The sequence below is a fragment of the Anabrus simplex genome, chromosome 1, assembly GCF_040414725.1.
Source record: "Anabrus simplex isolate iqAnaSimp1 chromosome 1, ASM4041472v1, whole genome shotgun sequence".
NCBI lineage: Eukaryota > Metazoa > Arthropoda > Insecta > Orthoptera > Tettigoniidae > Anabrus > Anabrus simplex.
The window spans coordinates 852,072,303-852,097,557 of NC_090265.1; the positions used below are offsets into that span (position 1 = coordinate 852,072,303).

General features: G+C 37.4%; 1 protein-coding gene across 1 annotated transcript in view; it reads left to right on the forward strand.

The window, feature by feature from the left end:
• Window positions 1-843: 843 nt before the first annotated feature.
• Window positions 844-25,255, forward strand: part of Drgx (Dorsal root ganglia homeobox) — a 367,971-nt gene continuing 343,559 nt past the window's right edge. Inside the window, exon 1 of the mRNA XM_067147688.2 lies at window positions 844-1,200. The gene's annotated coding sequence lies outside the window, so the exon portion shown is untranslated. The remainder of the gene's footprint in view (window positions 1,201-25,255) is intronic.

Genomic DNA, 25,255 nt, shown 5'->3' on the forward strand with positions numbered 1-25,255 from the left:
TTTGTTTTGGACACACCTACCAATAGTTACACCTTTAGTTTCATTTTGCCTTATCCTAATAACTTTCTAGAACTTAAACAGTACGGGAGATAATCCATCTCCATGTCTGACTCATGCTTTGATTTCAAATGGTTCAGAAAATTTTCCTAAAAAATTTTTCTTTCGTTGTTGTGTCTGTCAATGTTTACTTGATCAATTCCTTTATTTTCTTGTTAGATTGCAATTTCTCTATCACGTTAAACACTGACGGTCGGTCTACGGAGTCGTACGCCTTTTTAAAGTCGATAAATGTGACTACCCTTTGTCTGGTTTTAAGAAATTTGAAGAATGGTTTTAAGGTTGAAAATTTGCCCTATGTATTATTATTATTATTATTATTATTATTATTATTATTATTATTATTTTAAATCACAGGTTTAGCATTTAAATCATACTTTAGTCCAAATTTAGTATTTTGGGTAACATTGCTCTTGCGAAATATCGTCACCTCTAGTAATGAGACGCCCTCCGTTAACAGAACATTTTATTTTCACTCAACTGTAATCTCTTACTACTTTTTATGTGCTGTGAATTAAGGTGGTTGTTGCCTTCCTGTATCTCAGCAAAACCACGTGGTTTCACTATTACTCTCTTTCATTCTCTGTCTCACTCTCCGCCCCCTCCTCCACCACCCCACTTTTCTCTCAATTTCCCTTCCCCTCCGCCTACCCTTTTCGCAAGCGGAGTTGTGTTAGCATAATCAGAGATGGGATGAGGTTGTCCGCTGAAGCCCCTCCCCATGTCACGATGACGTCATGAGCAGGACATGCGCAATTGCGCTATGCGCCATGCGTCCATCATCAACCCCCGCTCAGAGATGTGAGCGAGTGTGTCTGGTAATGGATGCAGCAGTTTGAGTCACAGCCTCCTCGATCACCGCTCGCCAACATCCTCATTAATCGCCGATCATTCTATTTAGTGTAACGGTGGTTTGTTGTTACTTTTTTAGTGACAACAGAGCGTGCTCGCTGCTTAATTGGCTTTCAGATTTAATTACGCGATTACAAGACGCTGTTAAGGAGGACCAAGAAGTGCAAGAATCTAGCGAAAACCAGGCGAGTGAAGCAAAGGCAGAGCGGAGTGTTTCGTATTTGAAGCCAGGACTGCTTAGTGGTGGGTTCTCCACCGCTTCATCCCCCAGGATCACCATACGGCTACAAGGTATGCACTATATTTTCTTCTAAATCTAACCTATAATTGACACTTTCTTAATTGTTTAACATGAAGAGGAAGGCAATATCAGCTGCACACTGTAACACTATCGCTCTCTGATACGCCCCCTTCAGCGGCTGGATTTCATTGTTGTAAACTGGAGAAGGCATGCGCGTGGTTAAAAAAAGCTAACATCAAACAAGTGGATCTAATGTTTCACGTGTACAGTCATGACAAATTGAAATTACCATTTAACACCAGTCTTTAACAAAACCTTCTCGAGAACTGGAGGTTAATAGTTAAGTTTAACAGTAATCAAGCACAGAAAGAACGTACATTTCATATTATTAAACACCTTCATAAAACTATTCTTTATGTTCATTACAGAATGCAAGTTAAAAAGTAGACAAATTTCCTGAAACAAGAGTCATTGAGCTGAAAATAAGGAGTTAAAAACATGTAACATAAAAACTTCGTAGTCTGTCGAACACACAAAAGTTGAAATATAAATGATAACACTGAATAGTGTGGTGTATTGTTTACTGTGTTATCATTTATATTGAAACTTTTGTGTATTTGACAGACTGGAAAGTTTTTGTGTTACATGTTGCTAAGTCGATACTGGAAAGTATCGCTTCCTTCTTAACAAAATAATTTAAAAAGGCAAATATTATTCTGACTTATAAACGAAATGTGTTCAAACTGATAAGGGTTATAACTAAAATTAAGGACTAAAACATCGCCAAATTCTTTAAGTTTCAATAACATAACTGTTACTACTCAAGTAAAAATCTTTCTGTACATTTAAAATTTATAAGGTATCCGATCTTAGTTTATAATGTAAATTTCAAAGATTCATATTATAAATAAAGCTTTACACAGATTTAAAATTCTACCTTAAAATCTACCTCTAATCTTACAAAATTATATTAATTTCTATCCCTATTCTTTTCTGCGAACAAACACGGCTATGAATTGAATATGTAGTTTTCACGACCGTATTTTCTATTTCAAGCAGGGTTATGAAAAATAAGCTGTTTTACATTCAGTTACTAATACACGTAAGACACCTGCGCGGAAAGGGAACTGAAGTCGGTAATAGAAATTTTACAGCAGAACTGAACAATTCTGTAGTGTAAACATTGTATTTCTATATTTTGAATTCCTTAGCTACTAAGGGGTCTTCCTAACAAACTAAGTTACGCAGCAGTTCGACCCTTCGCTACTCGATGTCATGAATAAAGTTGTACAATCGGAAAAAAGTTAGTGAATGTCGTAACTGCGTTTTTCACAAAATACAGTTTCCCCAATAGCAACAGTCAATAATTTATATCTTCTGAAGTATTGCAGCTAGAAGCATGAACTCTTTATTTAAAAATGCTCAGTACCTTATGCCAATTTTTGAACCACAAGAATCTCAAAAAGAAAAAATCCGACTTCAGGTCCCTTTCCACGCAACGGGTCACATATAAAGAAATTTCAATCATACTAAAATACTTCTATAACATTCTATTGCAAATTCTATGACCATTTGCATTTCCGGATACGGATTGCTTCCTTTCCATTCTATACATCAATTCTGTTGTTTATCATTCAACAATTCAATTTCAACTTTGCAAGTAAAGAAATGAGCCGGTTTTGTGTGCCCCTCGAAACGGAATAAAAACTAAATAAAATATTACCTTGAAAATATAGGCTAGCAATAAGACAAACAGTTCACATTTACAAAATTTAATAAACATATTTTGTTTTTGAAATAAACCATAACAACTACAATTATGCAGTAGTTTTCCTTATACACTTAAGTAGTTTTTCAAGCTGTTTGTGTTTAGACCTAGAGTTATGTTATCAATTATTGTTTTGTTGCCAAATGAAAACAAATGTTAACATAAAAAAGATTTCATTGTAAGAATAAATGAAGTTCAGGAAAAGCGCGGGGGTGGGGGTGGGGTCGGGATTTGTTCACTTGCAGCCCACATACATTTTAACAGGTTAGTGAAATTAACACATAACATAATATCATCTTCGCATAAACTTTATAACAATTGTCATTATAAATAAATATAACATCTGCACGCTTTATTTTTTAGCAAAGTTATTCTCCAATTTACGGCAGCAAATTTATATGTATGTGCTTGAATCACAAATAATGTAAGTTCGCTTTTAAGAAGATATTATAAAACTTAAGGCCATTTCACAAAATACTTCATCAAACGAATTGATGTGACCTGAGGAGCACATTATTATAAAATAGTGACAATGGCAACAATAACGTGATTACCAGTTTACGAAATAATAAGATAATTATTGATATATTCTGCAGTGATGTTTACAAGTACATATTTAAAGTTGAACGTTAGTAGTGTAAATTTTGATTGTTGGTTACTTTAAATTTATGAAGATTCTTTTAAGCAAATTTGAGAAAGAGGATCGTTTGTAAGCATTTCTTCATTTATAACTGAAAATATGCTAAAAATCTTCGTTTTGAAGATGTTAAAGTATGTAGTTTACGAATTTATATAAATCACGGGAAATTGCAAAATATATCGTCAAAATTATACGATCTCAGGAACAATTGAATAATTGTAATTATAATATGATTACCAATCTCTCAAATAAATAAAATGATATATACAGAGTGATGCCTACAATTCTATGAAGGCATATTTAATATTTAAACTTAGTTGAACAAGTTATGGCTTTACTATATTCATTTTATAAGGTTTACTTAAGCAACACATAAGATTAGGATTATTTGCAATCATTACTGTTAGTTTTGGAGACGTTAAAACACGTATTTAATAGATCTCTCGGGTGTGATTAAGTATGAGCTGGCTGACACATGATATTCATTTGTCGCCTTGCAATTCGTACCAAAATTACATATTAAAATGTACATGTAACGAATTTTTCTTTTGTGTTTCAAACAAGTACGTTTGTAGACATTGTTCTGAAAGCATACTTAATATTTGTCATTTGTGTTTCATTTTTATATCTGAATGTAGATGCAGTTTTTTTTGAAGGAGTGACTAAACAATAAACATATGTACTTTTCGCAATGTTACATCATTGAAATGGACTAACAGTAATCCTTAGTTTAAAATATCTCTATGTCGGAATCTACACTTTCCGTTGGGCTGACAAGACATTCCATGGGTTTTATCAATTAGTACATTGCACACATTTCTTACATTTTTCTTAATTACAGCAATATTACAAGTTTTGTGAATGTTAATTGCAGTACAATGTGTGGAAATGAATTAATGTTCTTAATTTTTAAGAATGGCTGTCATTTTCAATCCATACATTTCTAGCTTCTTGTTTGTCTTGAAGTTATTTGACTTTTTTTCATGTGTGTTAACATTCGTTAAAATAATGGTTTGTATTTAACCAAAGAAATTAAGTTGATGTGTGCAAAGATTTCTAAACATAAGATTATATTCTCGCAAATGATATAGAAAACTTGAATTTATCTAACAATTTAACAAATAAGTTATAACATAACTCTTTTTATCGCAAATCGTATTCTTTGTCTTATAACAATCTGCAGTGACAGAAAGAAAATTAAATTCAAAAATAGATAGATATATTATGTGAGAAATTTTGTACTTAATTTGTGTAATATTAGCTATAATTTCTTGCCAGATGATAATTATGATTTATAAATAAGCATTCATTTCAATAAATCCATGTGTGCCATTTGTCGGTGTATTTTGCTGTAAATAAACTGCTTGTAATATCTTTCATACACATATCTTTGAGAGAGTTCACTACAAATGTTACTTTATTGAATATGCAATTTCGCATCGCAGGTGTTTCTTCCTTCGTTGTGTGTTAAATTCTAAATGCGGGTTTAAAAATATCCTTTGTAAAAGAAATAGAGAATCGTACATACTTTTCAATGAGAACAAATCTTTAACTGTGCGTATTCTGACAGTTTTCCAGATAGAAGAAACACCGACAGATTAATTCTAAATCCCGAACATCTGATTCTGATCTTCCTTTACTTAATAAGAAGAGTAGATAAAGATGTTCTGTGAGTATCATCGTCCACAATCCTTTCGCTGCTTTTACCTAACAATGTACCTACGGCTAAATCGATATAATATTTATTATGGAATAAGTTATTTTAAATTTGAATAGATGGAATGTTGAAGTTAGAACATAAAATAACGACAACTATATTAGCAATATGGAGAATTTGTTAGTGGATTTATTATTTCTACTTTTCTGATGTCGATATTTTATTTCATCAGGAAACTGAGTGTTGTCCTCCAACCAATTTTCCTGGTTATCCATCCGACTTAACTTTGAGCATATTTCCACTTTAGGTTTCAAAATTTGACCGCCGTTTATCTTTACTTTTAATATTCAACTTCCACATCTTTTTGATTTAAAGATATTTAATTATAATTGAATTTAGTCCTTGTATTTCAGTTTTATGTTATTCTAGTGTGAGATTAATTTTGATACTATATGATGCAGTTGTTCAATGCAAGATTAATACTGGTAAAAGTGGGGCGGGACAGGTTTTTCTCCTTGTACTCCGGTTTTCTCTGCTATTTTTCATTCCAGCAGCACTCTCTAATATCATTTCATTTCATCTGTCAGTTATTAATCATTGCTGCTGAGGAGTGCGACAGGCTTCGCCAGCCGGCACAATTCCTATTCTCGCCGCTAGATGGAGGCTTTATTCATTTCATTCCTGAACCGGTGAAATGAGTAGAAACGGGCTGAGGATTATAACTCATTTTTCATTATGGATGTTCGTAAACAATATACGTTTATATAGTATACGATGGCGTTATGATATTAGACAAACTCTTCATAAAATAAAATATTCAACAACGGCGCGTGGCCTCCGAAGAGGCCAAAGACCATGACGCCAACCATTTAGCCATGAATCCGGATAAATAAATAAATAAATAAATAAATAAATGAATGAATAAATAAATAAATAAATAAATAAATAAATAAATAAATAAATAAATAAATAAATAAATAAATAAATAAATAAATAAATAAATAAATAAATAAATAAATAAATAAAAAATAAATAAATAAATAACCAGGAAAGACGCACTAGCATTCTAATATAAAAGTTAAATACACGTTTATGGGTTAGTTCTTAAGTAAAGCCTAGTAGAGTATATACCTTATTGTATTTTTCCCAAAGCTTTGGGGCAAGCTAAATTAATCAAAAGTAACTTAATCAAAAGCGTTGTTGGAATTGATTCACTATCAAGGAAAAGAGTTTATAATTGTATTCAATTGCACATTCTACAAGTGAAGATCACATTGTGCATTCCTTTCTGCCTAAGGACGAATAAGAGCATATTACCCCAGGTTTCTAAAGCAGGCCTACCCAAGCCCGTAGGTGAGTACGCGGCAACTCATGCGCCATGATAAGACGAGGACTTAAACTGTTTGGAGACTCGAACTTCAATTTCAAAGTTTGTAGAGGTTAGTGAGTGTGATTTCCTTTTCGACAAGCTTACTGTCCCGGTGAAGTGCTGAGAGAGTACTTTACTTTGAATCGCGGGGAACCTACATGAGCCCAAGTAATTACTCACAGTTGTAGGAGGTTTGTATCCTACCATCGACGTTATAGTACAGTAACTATTTATCCACTTGATTTGTGTTCGATTCACGGCTCTCCTAACAAGTCAGGACTATTTTGAAGGAGTGTACGTTGTCTCATGGAATGCAGTTTGATTCCCATCTCTTGATTAGCGGTCTATCATGGTTAAAAGATTCCAAACACCGACAGAGGCCGGTGCAATTTGGTCGCGGTAATTTTATGGCTATAATATACACCACTCCTGGCACTGTGTTATTATTCTGGTGGAAATTCCATCCTGAAGTTACCAATCATTGCACCCCGGTGTAGCACATGATGTCACAGAATCTCCGACATTGGTAACTAAACAACGTGGATACCATCTTATTCTTTGCCGAATGACTCAACAATACTTTATTCTTTCTCGAATTATCATAGTTAATCCGCCTCTGTGGTGTTGTGGTTAGTGTGATTAGATGCCACCCCCCGGATGACCAGTTTCGATTCCCGGCTCTACCACGAAATTTGAAAATGGTACGAGGGATGGTAGGTCAACTGAGTAGAGGGGGATTCGATTCCCTCCTCATCCATCCTCGAAGTGGTTTTCCGTGGTTTACAACTTCTCCTACAGGTAAATACCGGGGTGATACCTTACTTAAAGCCACGGCCGCTTTCTTTTCTCTTCCTTGTCTATCCCTTCCAATATTCCCATCTCCCAACAAGATCCCTGTTCAGCATATCAGGTGAGGCCGCCTGGGTAAGGTACTGGTCCTCCTCCACAGTTTTATCCCCCCGACCCAAAGTCTCAAGCTCCAACCCTGGAGCGTAAAAAGATTAAGAAATAAAGATTATCATAGTTACGCTAACAGTCCGCGTGGTGTCCGTGGTGGTGTTAAGGCGTCGGGTCTATACGGTCTGACACTGTAGTTAGTCGGTTCGAATCCCGTTGGTGGAAAAACATTTTCGCCTCGTTGGCCGGCAGGTAGGCCTATACAATTTCTTATGACTAGATTGCGCGCCAAAAGTCTGGGTTTAGTTCCGACCCTCTCCGTAGTGTTCATGTGAGCTTCCGAGATTACATTGGGAGAATCTGGAGCTCAGATTGTATTTTTTTGTGACTGTTTAGGGAATAACTGAAAAACTAAATGTCTTCTTGTTCGTCTTCTATCGTTTATCCCACGTTCGTAGGGTCATGGGTGCGAACTGCGTCGCACAAGTGGATTTGGCCCGTTTAACGGCCCTTACTGACGCCAACCCTATATGAGGAAAAAGAAAAAATAAACATGTAATTGCAATATTAATTAATTCAATCCGTTAACCCTCCAGAGTTTTTTTTCCAAACTCCACGGGAGATCCCACCTCTGCCACCTCAAGGGTAGTTTGCTGGAACGTGAGCTAGACAGCTTCACTTGCTATGTCGAACAGGAGCCTTGAGGGGAATGGCGAGGTTTGGCCTTAAGTTAGATACCATCCCGGCATTTCCTGAAGAAGAAGTGGGAAACCATGCAAAACCACTTCGAGAATGGCTGAGGTGGGAATCGAACCCCCTTTACTCAGTTGACCTCCCGAGGATGAGTGGAACCCGTTCCATTCCTCGTACCACTTTTCAAATTTCGTTCCAGACGCAGGAATCGATCCCGGGTCTCCGGGGGTGGCAGCTAATCCCACTAACCACTGTACCACAGAGGCGGAGAGTAATTATAATACAGATGGATAAATATATAAAGAAGTAAATATTTATATTTTCTTACAATTATTTGCTTTACGTCACTCCGGCACAGAAAGGTCCTATGGCGACGATGGATAGGAAAGGGCTAGGAGTTGGGAGGAACCGGCCCCAGTATATTCCTGGAGGGAAAATGGAAAACCACGGAAGAACCAAACTAGAGCTGCCCACAGTGGGGTTCGAATCCTCTAACTCCCGAATGCAAGTTCACAGCTGCGCAACCCTAACCGCACGGCCAACTCGCTCGGTTACATACTTATTCATAACCTATACATAGTACTAAACTTTCAGCACGAAGATAGACTTATTTTTGCATTTAAACTCTTTGGTCCGCAGTCTACAAATATGTCGTATTTCGGCTCCACCAGAATAACCCATTTACGTAAATGTATTAGTGAAGACAATTGAAGCACAATATTACAGCAAGGAAACTGCATATAAATATGCCCTTCTGTTTAAAGGACCGCGGGTTCGATTCCCAATAGGGTCAAAGATTTTAACTTCGACTGGTTAATTCTTCAAACTCGGGGGTTGGGTATTTTTATTTTCTCAATACAGTTGTTCATTTACGTACACCATATTACACTACAAACTACCACAGAAACGCGTAAAATAGAACACATAGGCCTACTTCCACAAACGGTTGGCGTCAGAAGGGCATCCGACGTTAAAACTGGGCTAAACCCGCACAAAGATTCAACCCCAGGAATTTCAGATACGTCCATTATTATTATTATTATTATTATTATTATTATTATTATTATTATTGTTATTATTATTATGAAGAAGAAGGCGAAGAAGAAGGTATACATAAAGATTTTCGAAAGCGTTGTTCTGATGAATTGATATATTAATTAAAAAAGTGCACGTCTCCTTCTTGGGGCTAAACTTTCTATTCGCAGCCATAGTTTCCTTACCGCAGGAGTCCTTCACGCCTCCAAGCATGAAGAAAACCTCATCTTACTGACTATTTTTTAAGTAAGATGTTCTTGGTGTCCGCATTGTTTTCTTCCCCCAAGATCTTACTTAATTAGGTGTCCAACGAACATTGCTTTGCGTTTTCCTATGATTTTCAGTAGCTGTCTTTCCTCTAATATTTCTTACAAGAGCACCTAGGAGCGATAATTTGACATCGATAATTTTGTAGCGAAATACAGCTGCTGATTTGCTGATATGCGTAATATTCTTATACCAGATTGGTCATCGGAGCCATGAAATAATCAGCTAAAACCCTTTAGACCCCTGCATCAACGCTGAGCGAGTTTCTCTATAATAATAATAATAATAATAATAATAATAATAATAATAATAATTAGAGCCCGGAGATCTAAGCACTAATAAGTCAGAATACAAATTTATTTAAGCAAGTAGAAAGTTGCATCCATCCCGCTCTAGAGTTGTGTAGATGTGTTGCATAAATTGTAGGTGATCCATTAGCTCGTACCCCTAATAGCTATGCAAACCTCACTGCAGAACACTACAGACACTTGATACTCGGTTAAATTTGTCTTCCAACTTATTGGTGCTTAGAAATCCTTACTCTAATAATAATAATAATAATAATAATAATAATAATAATAATAATAATAATAATAATAATAGTACTGGTACAGCAAACAAAGGGAAAATTTCTAAATTGCGCAAAGGTCTATACAATCACATGGAACAGGTACAACAAAAAGTCAATAATTTGGAACGCTAAAACACTATAAAACGGTACTTAGGCTTGAAGCTTTATACGCATTAGAAAGGCACAACACTAGGGATCGGAAGTTGAGGAAAAATCCTTTTCTTCTCGAATGTCCGAAGTCCAGGCCCAATATAATACACGTTCCTTCTGTGTCATTGTAGGCCAGAAAATGGTTGGATTAATTTGTCCTCCATTTTTGACTTTTCTGTTCATTTGGCTTTTTTAGATCTTAACGGATTTTTTTGCAACTTCATGTTCTTTCGACTGCATTTGTACGAGCGATTTTCAAATCGAATCATTAGTTCATCGACTATCTCTTAAACATCTCTTCTGTTCTAAGAGAGAAAATGAAATAAAATGAAATGAAATGAATAATAATAATAATAATAATAATAATAATAATAATAATAATAATAATAATAATCGTACGGCCTCAGCTACCGTGTGCAGACATTTCAATTTGACGCCATCTACCTATCTGCTCGTCAATTTCGATATTCCGTCTTACTCTAGGCCCACTAGATGGCAGACCGAGTAAACCGAAACTCTCTTGGGCGTCTATGGCTTAGACTTAATGAGCTTTGTCGGGTAAACACCAAATGTGTCACCAGAGATCTTTCACATGCCGATATCGTACGACATGGTGTGTCGAATGGACTTTTCTCCGCCCTTCAAAAATCCAGGTTTGAACCCGCTATCTTGGGAAAAATGAAACTAGTGCTCGTAAAAAAACAGGGGTATCGAATTATGTGCGAAATAAGTGAAATATTGAAAAAAGAAAATTTTCATTTGAGTATTTTTGAAGAGGAAAATCTCACTTGCTTCAAGTATAAACCCTTAACATCTGTTGATGTGGAGAGAGAAGTTTCTCGATATTTTGCAACGTGCTGTCAAAGAAACTGGTGATCCTTTACACCTAAGTACCTGGAGGTGAATATTGTGATATACCGCAAAGCCAACTGAGATAAGCTTTCCGAATTCCAGTACCCTAGTGTGGTTAACCCAAATATCATTCCAGTTACACTAATTTCAGTTTCTTTCTCCAGAATATCCATTGTGGGTTAGCTGAATTCATTCTATATGGAGAAAACATTTCATTCTGAATTTTGTAAGTACTTTTTTAACAAGCACGGAATTCCTCTTTTGTTTACAAATGACTTTACGTCGCATCGAAACAGATAGATCTTATGGCGACGATGGGAGAGAAAAGGGTTTGGAGTGTGAAGGAAGCGGCTGTGGACTTAATTAAGGTACAGTCCCAGCATTAGCCTGGTGTGAAAATGGGAAATCACGGAAAACCATCTTCAGGGCTACTGACAGTGGAGTTCAAACCCAGTATCTACCAGATGCAAGCTCGCAGTTGCGCGCGCCCCTAACCACACGGCCAACTCGTCCGGTAGAAATACCTTAAAAAAGCCACATAACAGACAAAAATATATGGGGCAGACCTAGGTTTAGAACATTAGTGAGCAAACATAATTTTGCTGAAAAAAAAAAACCAAGTTAAGAACCAACACTGAATAGACGGAAGGGACAGAAAAAATTTACAGCGAGAGTATGAAGAAATTTTGAAAATAGAAGGAAGTAAATACATCTGCTAAACGATTTCAATCGCGGTCCTTAGTTGGACATAACTTTGTGAAATAATAATAATAATAATAATAATAATAATAATAATAATAATAATAATAATAATAATAATAATAATAATAATAATAATAATAATAATAATAATAATAATAATAATAGTTTTACGTCCCACTAACAACTTTTGTGGTTTTCGTAGAAGCCAAGGTGCCAGAATGTTATCCAGGTGGAGTTCTTTGACCTGCTCGTAAATATACCAACACAAGGCTGCTTTCAAATATCGCTGGGGTAAGCCGGAATCGAACTCACTATCATTAACTCAGAAGACCAGTGGTCTACTGTAGAGCAGCGTTGCTCGTAATCATTTATCATAACTAGGTTTAGTTTACGGATATTTTTCAGCACTCCCATCTCCGCATTGTAAATGTTCCCAGTGACACTGCACAGTCCCAAACCTACTACAAATTCAAACGTGGTATGAATTGAAGATCCTTTCCAGTCTCATTTGCTCATCAAATAACGTCACCGAGTTCTTCTCGGGGAGTGTTTCGCGGATTTTTACGAGATCATAGGTACGCTGTCCTTGCTTTGATCGCTCTGGCAGTCACGAAATTATGTAAAAATCTGCCCTCAATTAGGAACTCAAAGGCACGGCCAATATAGGGAATGAGATTTTAAAAATGGGTAAAAACACACGGCATCTCAATTTAAATGTTTGCTGCCTATTTCCCTGCAGTCACTTTTTTCTTCTTACGGTTCGAATAGGACACCGTCTCTCTACGAAGGTTGGCGATTTAGTTGATTATGATAACTCGCAAAACAGTGGCTCGAAATATTTCAATGGAAGTTCGTCCACACCAACGGCGGAGGTCTCTTAAGTGAGCATAGGAAAATGGGGTGTGATAAAACTTTTTTCCACAGGAATAAATAAATACCAAAGGGAAACTTAGTATGACAAACACATTATTCCTTAATAATAAGCCTACATATTTATAAATCATATAAACCTATGCTATTATATATAATTAATTATTCTAAATGGCGGTGTATCATGGTCATCATTTTGCCGTTTTCCTAATCATTTCCAAACACATGAAAATTTTCTATGATTCTTTTTTATTATGATTAGTAATGTTATAGCTGCAACATGTACTAGAAGCAGTAAAGTCCACCAACTATCAATACCGTTTTCATGAAGTTATTTTCAAGTAATCAAGTTTTTCATTAATTTTCATTTGAAAATATATATTTTAAACTTAACCTGTGAATATAGCTAATATATTCCTCTTCTCTATGATAAATACGTGCAGTCAAAGTTTCATCATACTATCTTAAGAACTTTCAGAGTTATCAAGGAAACGGTTCTAAAAGGACAAAAAATACGGGAAACAAGCAACGAACTTACCGACAAAGGGCTTGCTTGGGTAACAGACATTCACGGTTTTGGTCATAACTGCGAAAGTATTGGAGATATTAACAAAAATTGTGCACTGTTATAAAAATAAAATTTCAGTTTTAAATGAAAAAATAAATTGAAAATTCGCATTTTTTGTCGGTCAAAGGTGTTGGTTCCCCCTTAAGCTAGGAATTTCTCCGTCTCCCTACAGACCGTCTTCCTTCAAATCTACCCTCAATGATATCGTATCGTTCACCTCTCGTGATGTGCCTTGAGAAATCTCAAACTATTTTTGTCTTAATTAACAAGTTGAGGACTTCCTTTCTATCTAGGACATTCGAAGCATTCTTCTGTACATTTAGAAAGCTTCAATCCGCCACTCCAGCAAAGGGCTGACCGTGCAGCCTTCGAAACCATATAGGAGGGCGGGGAAAACATAGCATCGCAATATCCAAACTCGGAGCTAAAGTTTGAGATCTCTACTGTGGAATAGGGCCCTCATACTCTTGAACAAGTTTATGGCTTGCCCAGTCCTGGATAAGATTTCATTCTTGGGATCGCAATGTTCAAGTCCCAAGGTATTTGAAGGGTGACAATTACTGAACAATTGCGTTGTTGATGTGCAGGGAGGCATGCTTAGGTGTTTTTGAAAATGCAATCAGCTTGGTCTTGTCAATATTCATGAAGAGACCAAATGCTGCTCCGATCTTATAATGTTGTTAATAACTTGAAGATCAGCAATGTTACTGGCTAACACAACTGTATATTCAGCAAAGCGGATGTTATTAATGAAATTACCATTCATCTTGATCCCTAGGTTAACATCCTGCAAGGCTTTTCTGAACACAGCCTCAGAGTAGATATTAAAAAGGATAGGGCACAGGACGCACCCCTGTCGCACACCTCTACTCACTTGTGCCTCGCTCTATTTTCACCTCTGCTCTTTGGTTCCAGTAGAGCTGAGTGATGATAGGTAGATCACCAGTATCAACATCAGTAGGTTTTAAAACCTCATCACCGAGCTCGATAGCTGCAGTCGCTTAAGTGCAGCCAGTATCCAGTATTCGGGAGATAGTAGGTTCGAACCCCACTATCGTCAGCCCTGAAGATGGTTTTCTGTGGTTTCCCCATTTTCACACCATGTAAATGCTGGGGCGGGCTGTAGCTTAATTAAGGCCACGGCCACTTCCTTTCCACTCCTAGCCATTTTCTGTCCCATCGTCGCCATAAGACCTATCTGTGTCGGTGCGACGTAAAAGAAAATACCTCATCAGTGTTCCACGAGACACGTGATCGAAAGCTTTTCGGTAGTTTATGAAACATGCATACACAAGGGCATGATTCTCTAGGGCTTGACATGCTGGTGACAGTAGGGAGGCAATCAAATGGCTTTAGGTGTCTAACAGCCTTGTACTCACATCTGTTAGGTTCCCCTCAGTCCATCTTACATGTCCAAGCTTTCTGTAAATCGAGGTTTGTGTTAAGTCGAGCACAACCCGAGATAGATAAATTATTATAATATTCGTTTACGGTAATTTGAGACCATGTTAAGCAACAATCACACATTACTAGACGTCGCCAAAAGACCTATCCGTGTCGGTGCGACGTAAAGCCACTAGCAAAAACAAAACAAGAAACAATCCTAGAAGTCCTTTTTGCAGCCCAAACTCTTTGCATTCTTTCTCTGGTAGCATTTCTGTTTTCCTCTGTCCATGCTATATTAATTTTCTATTCGTTATGGAAGCTTCTGAAGCTGTTGATCACTGATATATTTAATCAAGACTGCCCACGATCCTTTGTTGCCTCTCTAAATCATTTAAGGAAACTTTAGGTCTACTGTCTAGTTTTAAAATATTTTGTCAACCTCTTCTCATCCATTCTAAATATATGTCCATAAAATATGAGTATTCTTCATTGACGCAATCAATCCTTCACTTTCTTGGCATATTTCTAACCTTGCTCGTAACCTATAACTTGCTGGCCATCCACGATTTTTGGACACATTATCTTTCGTAGGATCTTCTCTCAAATTTCTCGGCTTCTCTTAGTCCCGACATTCTTGTCATTCGAAGGAATTCACTAGCACTATATAAATTGACCACATGTGGCTAAAATTCTTGGCCTGGCCGGGAATCGAAACTACGGATCTCCTAACCTAAGGCCACTGCGCTGTCATTTGAGAAGCTTATTTCCTAAACGTAACCTACCAAATCCAAAAGTAAAATTTTAGAAGAGAGAGGTAAAATAAAGTAAACTCGATTCCTCGTCCCGAGGTGGTGCAATTCTTTTCTGGGACAACCCCAATGGAGGTGAGCTGTATGTACCATTTTAACCACATACCAGACCTCCTGCCATTCGTAAATTTCTAGCAGTACCGGGAGTCGAATCTGGGCCCTCGGGGATGGCAGCTAAGAGCGCTAACCGTTACGCTACGGAGGTGGACGAGAGAGAGAGGTAAAACGCTCAGAGCGTAAAATGTCAGTTGAAATTTCATTTAACTACCTTCGTTATATTTACATAGAATAGGCCTAAGTGCTCTGTTACAGAAATTGCGTATTTCTGATAAGAAGTTTGTATTCTAAGAAGTATTTAAGGAAAAATAAAGGATTTGGTATTGTCTGGCTCTGAAATACTAAACACTTCCGTCTGAAAAGCATACATTTCACCATCATAAAAAAAATGACAGTATTTTAATATACAGTGATAAGAATTGTTAATTTACAGTGAAGGCACAGATATATTAAATTACAAGAATTTAAATTAAACAATTAAACAACGTGTTCTCTTGCTGCTGGTCGCGTGCCCCGAAAATGACTGCTCATTGGCTGCGTGAATACGTTACATTTTGGCCACTTCATCCGATGTGATTTGGTAATTATTGGGAACAAACGTGATTTTCAACGTCCTTTTGACATGGATTTTGGCCGTTTTGATGATTTCCTTTTATTTGATATTACGGAGCTTTCTATCAAATTGTGTTCTACATCATCATCTCGATTTTGAATTTCTTGGACTTGGTATCTTTTGGAAATAAGATACTCACTTACCGGCGACGGGGAATTAGAAGTGTGGGGGGTGGGCAAAAATGCACAGACAAAAAAGTACACGGGTTTGTGGGACATAGCGGGCGGGTGGGGGTACATACGTCAAGACTGGAAAGAAAAAAGCTACATAATTGCTAGTTTTCTGAAGCTCTCTGAGCGAATTTCGACAGAGTGGTAATGGTTGACAGTTGACCAAAAGTGTGGTAATAATCGTTTTTTGAGATTTCTATTCAATACTATACAATCAAGCTTTCACCAAAGGAACAATATTACACATATATTACAATTAAATAGAAGTACGGCGCGATTGTACAATTTAAAAACATTTAGTATTTGACTACACACCAGGAAACTAACAGACACTGAGGAGAATGCGCGTGGTAAGCCAGTGAATCGAACCTCAGTGTCCATGATCTTCGCAAAACAAAACAAAACAAAACAAAACAAAACAAAAAATAAACAAAACGTACGTATATACCCTGCTACCCCTCCTCACAGCACATGCAAAGTTTCCACTACTTGATCCGGTGCTATACAAATCGGTTAGCCGCGACGAACGACATTTTGCGCGTATTGCCGCTAATAATTTTCTTAATAATTAAGGAAAATAAAGGTATTATTTATCTGATAAACAACAGGTCTTGTAAAAATTATTTTCTAAATCATTACTATAATTCCTACTTTCAGACGGCTAAAATGGAATAAAAATGTAATGTTTTTACCACAAAGTGGTGAAGTGGTTATATCAATTCAGTTTTATATTCCATACTAGCTGTTGTACCCGGCGTTGCCCGGATAGTTTCTGAATATTTACCTTTAAGATTTGCATTACCAGATTATTTAGATGTGTTTGATTTCAAGTTTTAGATTATTTAATTTTTGAGTAATACTTCGTCCTTATGGAAGCTCGAATCGACTGGGAAGTATTTGATCCTGTCAAAAATTAATAAGTGATAACTATATGTATTTAGCCGTCGCACTATAGATACGATGTAGAGGATTTCAACTGTCAATGAGACTGTCCCCCTCCCGCCCTCCAACACTAAGAGATATAAAATCTGGATTGTCACCATTCATCTCAGTGACCCAGAAAACTGTATATTCGACACTGTTTTCGATTATTTTTATATCTCACTCCCCCTCACCCAGACCCCAAAGGGGGCTGAACATAAATTTTATAAAATTCGGAGTGTCACTAATTTTTTCAGCTACCACGAAAACTATGGATTCGATAATATTCTAGATTATTTTTATACCACCCCCCTCGCCCACAAGGGTGCTAGGGGTGTCTACCCTCACGCGGTTTGTCTCCTGATACTGATTGATAAGTGTACCAAGTTTGGTGAAATTGCTCAAGTGGTTTAGGAGGAGATGTGTCATTTGCACATCCACACCCACACACCCACGCACACACATACATCAATTTTTATATATAGTGAGAAGAAGATAATATGTTTATATGTAGTTTTTCGATTAGTTTTATATCTCACCCCCTTCGCTCCCCACTTGAACTTGCAAAAAATCCGGAGTAATACTATTCATCTCAGAGACCCTGAAATCTATGGATTCGAAACTGTTTTTAATTATTTCTATATCTCACCCCCCTTTGCTCCCGACGTAAAAGGGGGCTGGACTTTCAAAAATTCTAGAGTATTACTTTTTTCAACTCAGCGACCCCGAAAACTATGAATTCGACACTATTCTCGATTATTATTTTAACTAACCCCCCCTTGGCCCACTCCCTTAAGGGCGCTAGGGATGGCTTACCCCCCACAGTGATCGTCTCCCGATAGTAAGTAATACGTGTACCAAGTTTGGTTGAAATTGCTCTAGTGGTTTAGGAGGTGATGTGTCATTTACACACACACTTCCGTTTCTATATATAGTACGATTTTTATACTCGTACTTCACCCCCTTTCCATCCCCTCCCAAAGGAGTCCTATGAGTGCCTTACACAACAGTATATTTTTTCCAGATATTAAGTCTTATTTGTACCAATTTTGGTTGGCAGCTATGCCCAAACGTACATACATAATCTCACTGCTCTAGAATCCTGGAGCTGACGTTGCCACGGTTACGGCAGTTCATTTCTTTATCCGATTCCTAGAGCAGGGGTAGTGTGGTGCCAATATCTCCGTAACGGTTGGTTTTAGGGCCTTAAAACATGATTTTCTGGCCCGTAGGGCTTACCGAGTTTTGTTCTTTGCGTCAAGAGGATTAAATTGAGCTTTGTCTCGTCCTTATACGACAAATTCGATATTTTGTCTATAATATGATAAAACCGTTGTGGTTTTCCTATAAACCCCCCGTCTTTTCAAAGATTTTAAAAGGATATGCATATCGAAACCTTCCCCGAGGTGAGTATAATCTAAATATGAAGTTTGGTTGAGATCTATCCAGCCGTTTCGACGTGATGGTGGAACAAAAACAACAGACAAACAGACACGAACAACTTTATTTATAAGAAGATGACCTAACGCCGTATTTTCTACTTACAAGTTTCTCCCATGCACTAGTGATCAATGGGGTGTCTAATAACTAATCTTCACAGCGTTATTACTGCCTACAGAAAGGTTACGTAAGAATACGAAGATATAACAACTGGATAGCTGCTTGCTGCATGTTCCGCAGCGCTACTCGTCTAATGCGCCCCCTTGCGTTAGTAAGCGTCGTTTTCGAACGTTCAGTAGTAGGCTGGTATATGGTGCAGTATCATTACATTTGCTGTCAACATATCAACAACGGCCGTTGTGTACAGTAACGACAAATACACACAATTTTAATATATAGGGAATCTGATAGGAATGAATCCGAAGCTCGCAGATGATATGGGCAAGAGTTTCCAAAGATCCGCCTGCCTTCTATACACTTATTTCACCGAATAGAGTTACAATTAAGAGCTAATGGATCGTTCAAGGCACGCACAATTAACTCTTTGGTAGAGTGGAATGTCAGTATGTCAGTATGTGCATAAATTAATGAGTTATTAAAATTCCTTTTCTGCACTTTTGGCGCATTTACGAATGCTTCCTGTTTAGTGAAATGACTGCTATATGTTTCACATCCAGAATATACAGCAGGTTGTAGCTCTCCTTTGTAAACGAGCGATTAGGCAACCCACTTATCATTTTGCATGCGGGTCACTTATAAGTAAAAAGTAGGGGGTTGGAGGATCACCTGGTATATATATGCACAGGATGAAGCAGAACTCCACCGACAAACTTTTGAAGGTTGTCAGAGATACATTCTGAGCGTATTGGTATACGGTACCCATGGTCTCCGGTGGTTCGTTAGGCTAACTGCACACCGGAAATGACGAGACAGCTTCAGACGAGTCATTTTTATCGAAGACTAAATCGAGGATGAAGTTAACATGCTTTGTCACGTATCGGCCGTACACGGGTTCGAGACGCTCGTCTCTGGCTGTCAGAGACCGTTAGAGACAAAACTGTGAAGAAGGCTGGAATTACGTCTTGTCTTGTGGATGCTCGAGACATTTCGCTTTACGCGTGCACGACGTAGGCATCTGGATTGCTGCAATGCATAGAAGACTGAAATTGGTACCAAATATGGTTTACTAAAGCAATGTGATGATGACCATTATATGTGAACAGTTTTGGTAAACTGTGAAGTGAATTTATTATCATTCTCACGTAGTTCATCCAAAAACATACTGAAAAATACACAGCCTGTTTCCAGTCATACGAACGGGTCAGGAAATGGAATGAATGAAGCCCCATCTAGCGGCGAGGATTGGAATTGTGTCGGCTGCCGAAGCCTGTCACACTCCTCTGGGGCAATGATTGATCACTGAAGGATGAAATGAAATTATATTGGGGAGTGTTGCTGGAATGAACGATGACAGAGAAACCGCAGTACCCGGAGAAAAACCTATCCCGCTTCCGCTTTCTCCAGCACAAATCTCACATGGAGTAAGCGCGCAACTCAGCGGTGAGAGGCCGGAGTGCTGCCGCCTGAGCCACGGAGGCTTCCAAAACATAGTGATGTTCGATTCTTTGTTGACGGGTTGCACCATAAATTTTGACGAACTGTCCGTTCCTCCTTTAGACATAGTAATATACAATACGGGCCACTTCTTCATCTCACGCCATATAAAATCCTGGCACGTCACAGACTGTCAAAGACAGTCTGAAGCAAAATTCGTCCCCGACGGTCGCATATTTCAAGATGGCGTGGAATTGCTTTGGTAGACGAATAGGTACGACCGGTGTTTATAAAGTAGGAAAGATCACAAATATGGAAATGAAGTTGGAAATCAAGAGGACAAACTGGAGCAAATAATCATTTATAGGAAGAGCAGTTAGGAATTGGGATAATTTAGCAGGAGAGACGTTTAGTAAATTTTCAGATTCTTTGCTATTATTTAAGAAAAAACTAGGTACAAACAGACAGGGAATCTGCCGCCTGAGCGACTTCCCTAAGTGTAGTTCAATGATTGATTGATTGATTGATTGATTGATTGATTGATTGATTGATTTGTCTCGAGGCGTTTTGCCTCTGACAGTTTCGTCTTTTCCGGTGTGCGTCCAGCCTTACTGAATAATAACGTAATTACGATTTATTCGGTTTATTACCTCAATCATCCTTGTTTCTGTGAAAATACCTTCACAACAATGAAAAACCCTGCAATGTTCAATAACTAAAACGTACAACACAAAACACAGAGACATGCGATAACCCCCAGACGAAACACGGACAATTTTAACACAGGGTGTTCGACTGTTCTGTTCGTATACTGTACAGTAAAGGTGGTTTTTAAAGTAAAAACTCCGTGTCGTTGGCTTCCAGAACGTTAAATAACTGATGAGGGACAAAATTTCGACATCCCGTCGTCTGTCAAGAACTAGCATTTAGGACGGACGTAAAAGAAATACCACTATTATTACTATTTTCTGTGTAATACAGGTATAAGGATAACAGTGGGAAAACGCCAAATGAATTTCAATTGCTTTGTAACGAGCCGCCGGAGACCACGGGTCCCTTGTACCAATATACTCACAAGGTATCCCTGAACTACCTCCAAAATTTTGTCGGTGGAGTTCGGCTTTGCCCTGTATGTAATCTGCTTTACGTCGCACCGACACAGACAGTTCTTACGCCAACGATGGTATAGGAAAGGGCTAGGAAGGAAGCGGCCGTGGCCTTGATTAAGGTACAGCACTAGCATTTGCCTGGTGTGGAAACGGGAAAACAGTGAAAACTATATTCAGGGCTGCAGACAGTGGGGTTTGAACCCACTATCTCCCGAATGCAAGCTTACGGCTGCGCAACCCTAACCACACGGTCAACTTGCTCGGTAGTTCAATTTTTGTCTTGTCACGGAAATATGGCTTAACATAAACTCGGTAGTTATGATTATGGATAACAGGTGTGTGCACTAGGCTATATCGTTCTTGCGCCTTAAAATACCGCTGTGTTACAATGTTGAGGGGGAAATACTGACCCGCAGCACACGTATAACAGAAAATTCTTTAATATAGATGACAGAACCTTTCTAGTCAGAGTTCTAAGCTGAAATATTATCACACAGCAGCTTTTCTAAGCGAAACGATCATATGTAATGTTATTAGGATACAGGAAATGTAAAAAATCAGCGTTAATATTAGCTTCGCCAAAAACCCGTAAACCACAAAGGTTGTGTTAAATATAGTTTTCAAAAGGGAATAGGAAGGATTGTAACAGCTATCCATGTATCTTGTTGATTAGTATAACAGGCAAGGTGCTTACTGGCATTTTTGAAGGAAGGGTGCAATCAGTGATTGAGTGGAAGTTGGTGAAAACCAGTGTGGTTTCAGAGCACAGAATGGCTGTCAGGATCATATTTTCGGTATGCGCCAGGTAATTGAAAAATGGTACGGGAGGAGTAGACAGACAGTTATCTACAAGTTTCGGGGGGAAAGATGTTCACCGTACTGGGGGACTATGGGGTAGATTATGAAAATAAATCAAAGGCATTTATGTTGACAATTGGACTGCATTGAGAATTGACAGTAGAATGAGTTCTTGGTTCAAGATAATTACAGGGGTTAGACAAGGCTGTAATGTTTCACTTTTGTTGTTTATAATTTATATGGATCATCTACCGAAAGGTATTAGGCCTAAGTAGAAGGGAGGGATTCAGCTAGGTGAAAAAGGAGTAAGCAGTTTTGCCTATGCTGACGACTTGGTCTTAGTGGCAAATTGTGCCCAAAGCCTGCAGTCTAATGTCTTGGAACTTGAAAATTAGTGAAATGAGTATGGTATGAAAGTAAGCCTTTCAAATACTAAATTGATATCAGTAGGTAAGAAATCCAAGAGAATTGAATATCAGATTGAGGATACAAAGCTGGAATAGGTAGGTAGTTTCAAGTATTTAGGAGTGTGTTCGCCCAGGATGGTAGTGTAGTAAGTGAGATTGAATCAGGGTGCAGCAAATCTAACGCAGTGTGCTCGCAGTTACGATCGACAGTATTCTGTAAGAAGGAAGCCGGCTCCCGGACGAATTTATTTTTACTGGAGTGAAAGCTGGGTGGACTCAGGATATCTTGTTCATAAGTTAAAAGTAAGACATGATTACCGGTACAAAAAGTTAGGAATGAACTCGATGGATGAAAAATGAAAGAAGCTAGAAGCTAGAATGGTATCTGGCACGAACAGGTGGGAACAATGGCAGAAGTATACTTGGAATGAGGAGATGAGGCTAAGTTAGTAATGAACTCGATGGATGAAGCTGTACGCATAAACCGGCTTCAGTGGTGGGGTCATGCGAGGTGAATGGTGGAAGATAGGTTACCTGGGAGAATAATGGACTCTGTTATGGAGGGTAAGAAAAGTAGAGGGAGACCAAGACGACAGTGATTAGATCCAGTTTCTAACGATTAAATGATAAGAGGTATCACGATGCCACAGAACTAGTTAAAAATAGAGGATTGTGGTAGCGGTTAGTAAATGCACAGAGCCTTTCAGACTGAACGCTGAAGGATATAACAATCTATAATGACGATGGTTGTATGTATTATGTGCGATTATTAGCGATTATTTCATTTTCACAAACTAACCCTATGTTTTGTGAATTGTTCAATAACCGCTGAAGAACGGGTAGTGCAGCTTGTAAGTCGTAATATTGTGTGCTCGAATCTACCCGCGCTCTTACTTCTTAAGTAGACAACCGGCAATACAGGCTCACATTACAACCAGGGGTTTGCATAAACTTGTTCAGCCTCGGTTCGAATGCGACCGGTCAGGGAACATCATGCGAACATTGTATTCGGTGAAACATTTCGTAGTGTACCGGCGTGTATCTGAGTACAACATCGATTATTAAGAAACACCGCTGAGCTAACATGAACAAAACTGTACAATAATGATGTTTCTTCTCTTATTTATAAATTTGTTGAGCTATTTCATTATACCAGACTAGTCCCTAAGACTTCTGAAACATTTTTACAGTTTTATATGTTTGATGCTACTGGTGTAAAATTAGACATTTGTTGATGAGTGCTCTTAAGAGGACCTGGACCTGAACCTCTGTCAAAAATAGATTTTTAAATTTTTGTTGTAACTGAAATACGATGTCTGCCTCAATCGGATTATGTATAGTTTATATGGGTTATGTGTAAGTGAAGCTCATCAAATTACATTAATTTTAAGCCGTCCATGTCATTATAAGGCATGTTAATATGAATTACGGTCTTCAGCGACTCATAGACTCAGGGAAATATACCCTGCATATGATTGTGGAGGCAAGAATAGAAGAAGAAATGTGATCAGCACATTTAAATTTGACGTACATGAGTGCAGGTTGATCTAATTTTTTTCTCTAAATTTACCAAAAACTTACAATTCTGCTACATATAACATTTTTCTCACAAGCTACTGCTCCTAAAATATTGAAATTTAGTATTCACACTAACCATGTTGTAGTTTACTCCCATAGTAAACACATGGCAACAGGAAAAGTGTTACTTAATTAAGATGCCAGGTAATAATGCTTTTTTGGAAAATAAAATTGCAAAAAGCATTCATCATTTATATTTTACATAAAATATTAACTGTAATTATTTCAGTTTATAGGGGGATTGGTATACCTGTTTTAAATAATCTCACTAAGTTTAATACACAAATTATCGTTAGATCACGAAAATACGTGTCCATAAATGACATATGTACAAGTATTTCATCAGCCTATTGTCTAAGCTAGAGATGGTAAACCTTTTCCGACTAGCGTGTCAGTTAAGTTCATTTTTGTCTAGTGTGCTATCGGTTATTTTTATATAAATTGCCATGAAAGCCCATCATTTCACTTCGTTTAGATATTAGATTGCATTACATATAAATACATTCGAATGAGTATTTTATTATTTTATTTTGCAAACATCAGTGAAAATTACATTTTAAAAAACAGGTACATTTTATGAATAAGGTATATTTTTGCTTCAACCTAACAAAATTCGTGAAAAATATGGTCATAAAATTAATTGTGAGATATATGTTTATTAATTTTATTAAAGCATAATATTAAAATATGCTATGTTGCTAGATTTTTGACCTATGTATTATATGTTAAAATATTAACATTTGTTAGAATATTGTGCATGTGCCAAAGAAATCATGTTCATGTGTCACCTAGTGGCATGCATGTCATAGGTTCGCCATCTAATCCATCATTGACCACAGTAATGCGGTTTTTCTCAACATAAGAGGATAATTACTAAGTGCAGTAATATAAGTTAAGCAGACATTTTCAGCTCACTGGGTGCTAGAGAATGAATGTTACATGCTCAGGAATTACTACATAAACTTCAGTGTGTCTAACGTGCTGGTCCCTTCAAACTACGATATAGATTGTGTCCATAGGAAATTAACATTCTTAACTCTTTATTCTAAGATTGATGTTATTACCGGGGGGCGGGGAGGTTTTGTATTATTATTATTATTATTATTATTATTATTATTATTATTATTATTATTATTATTATTATTATACATTATTTAAATAGTGCAATTCTTATATCATTACTGTGTTAAAAACTATAATTATATCAATTCGTGCCTAATATAT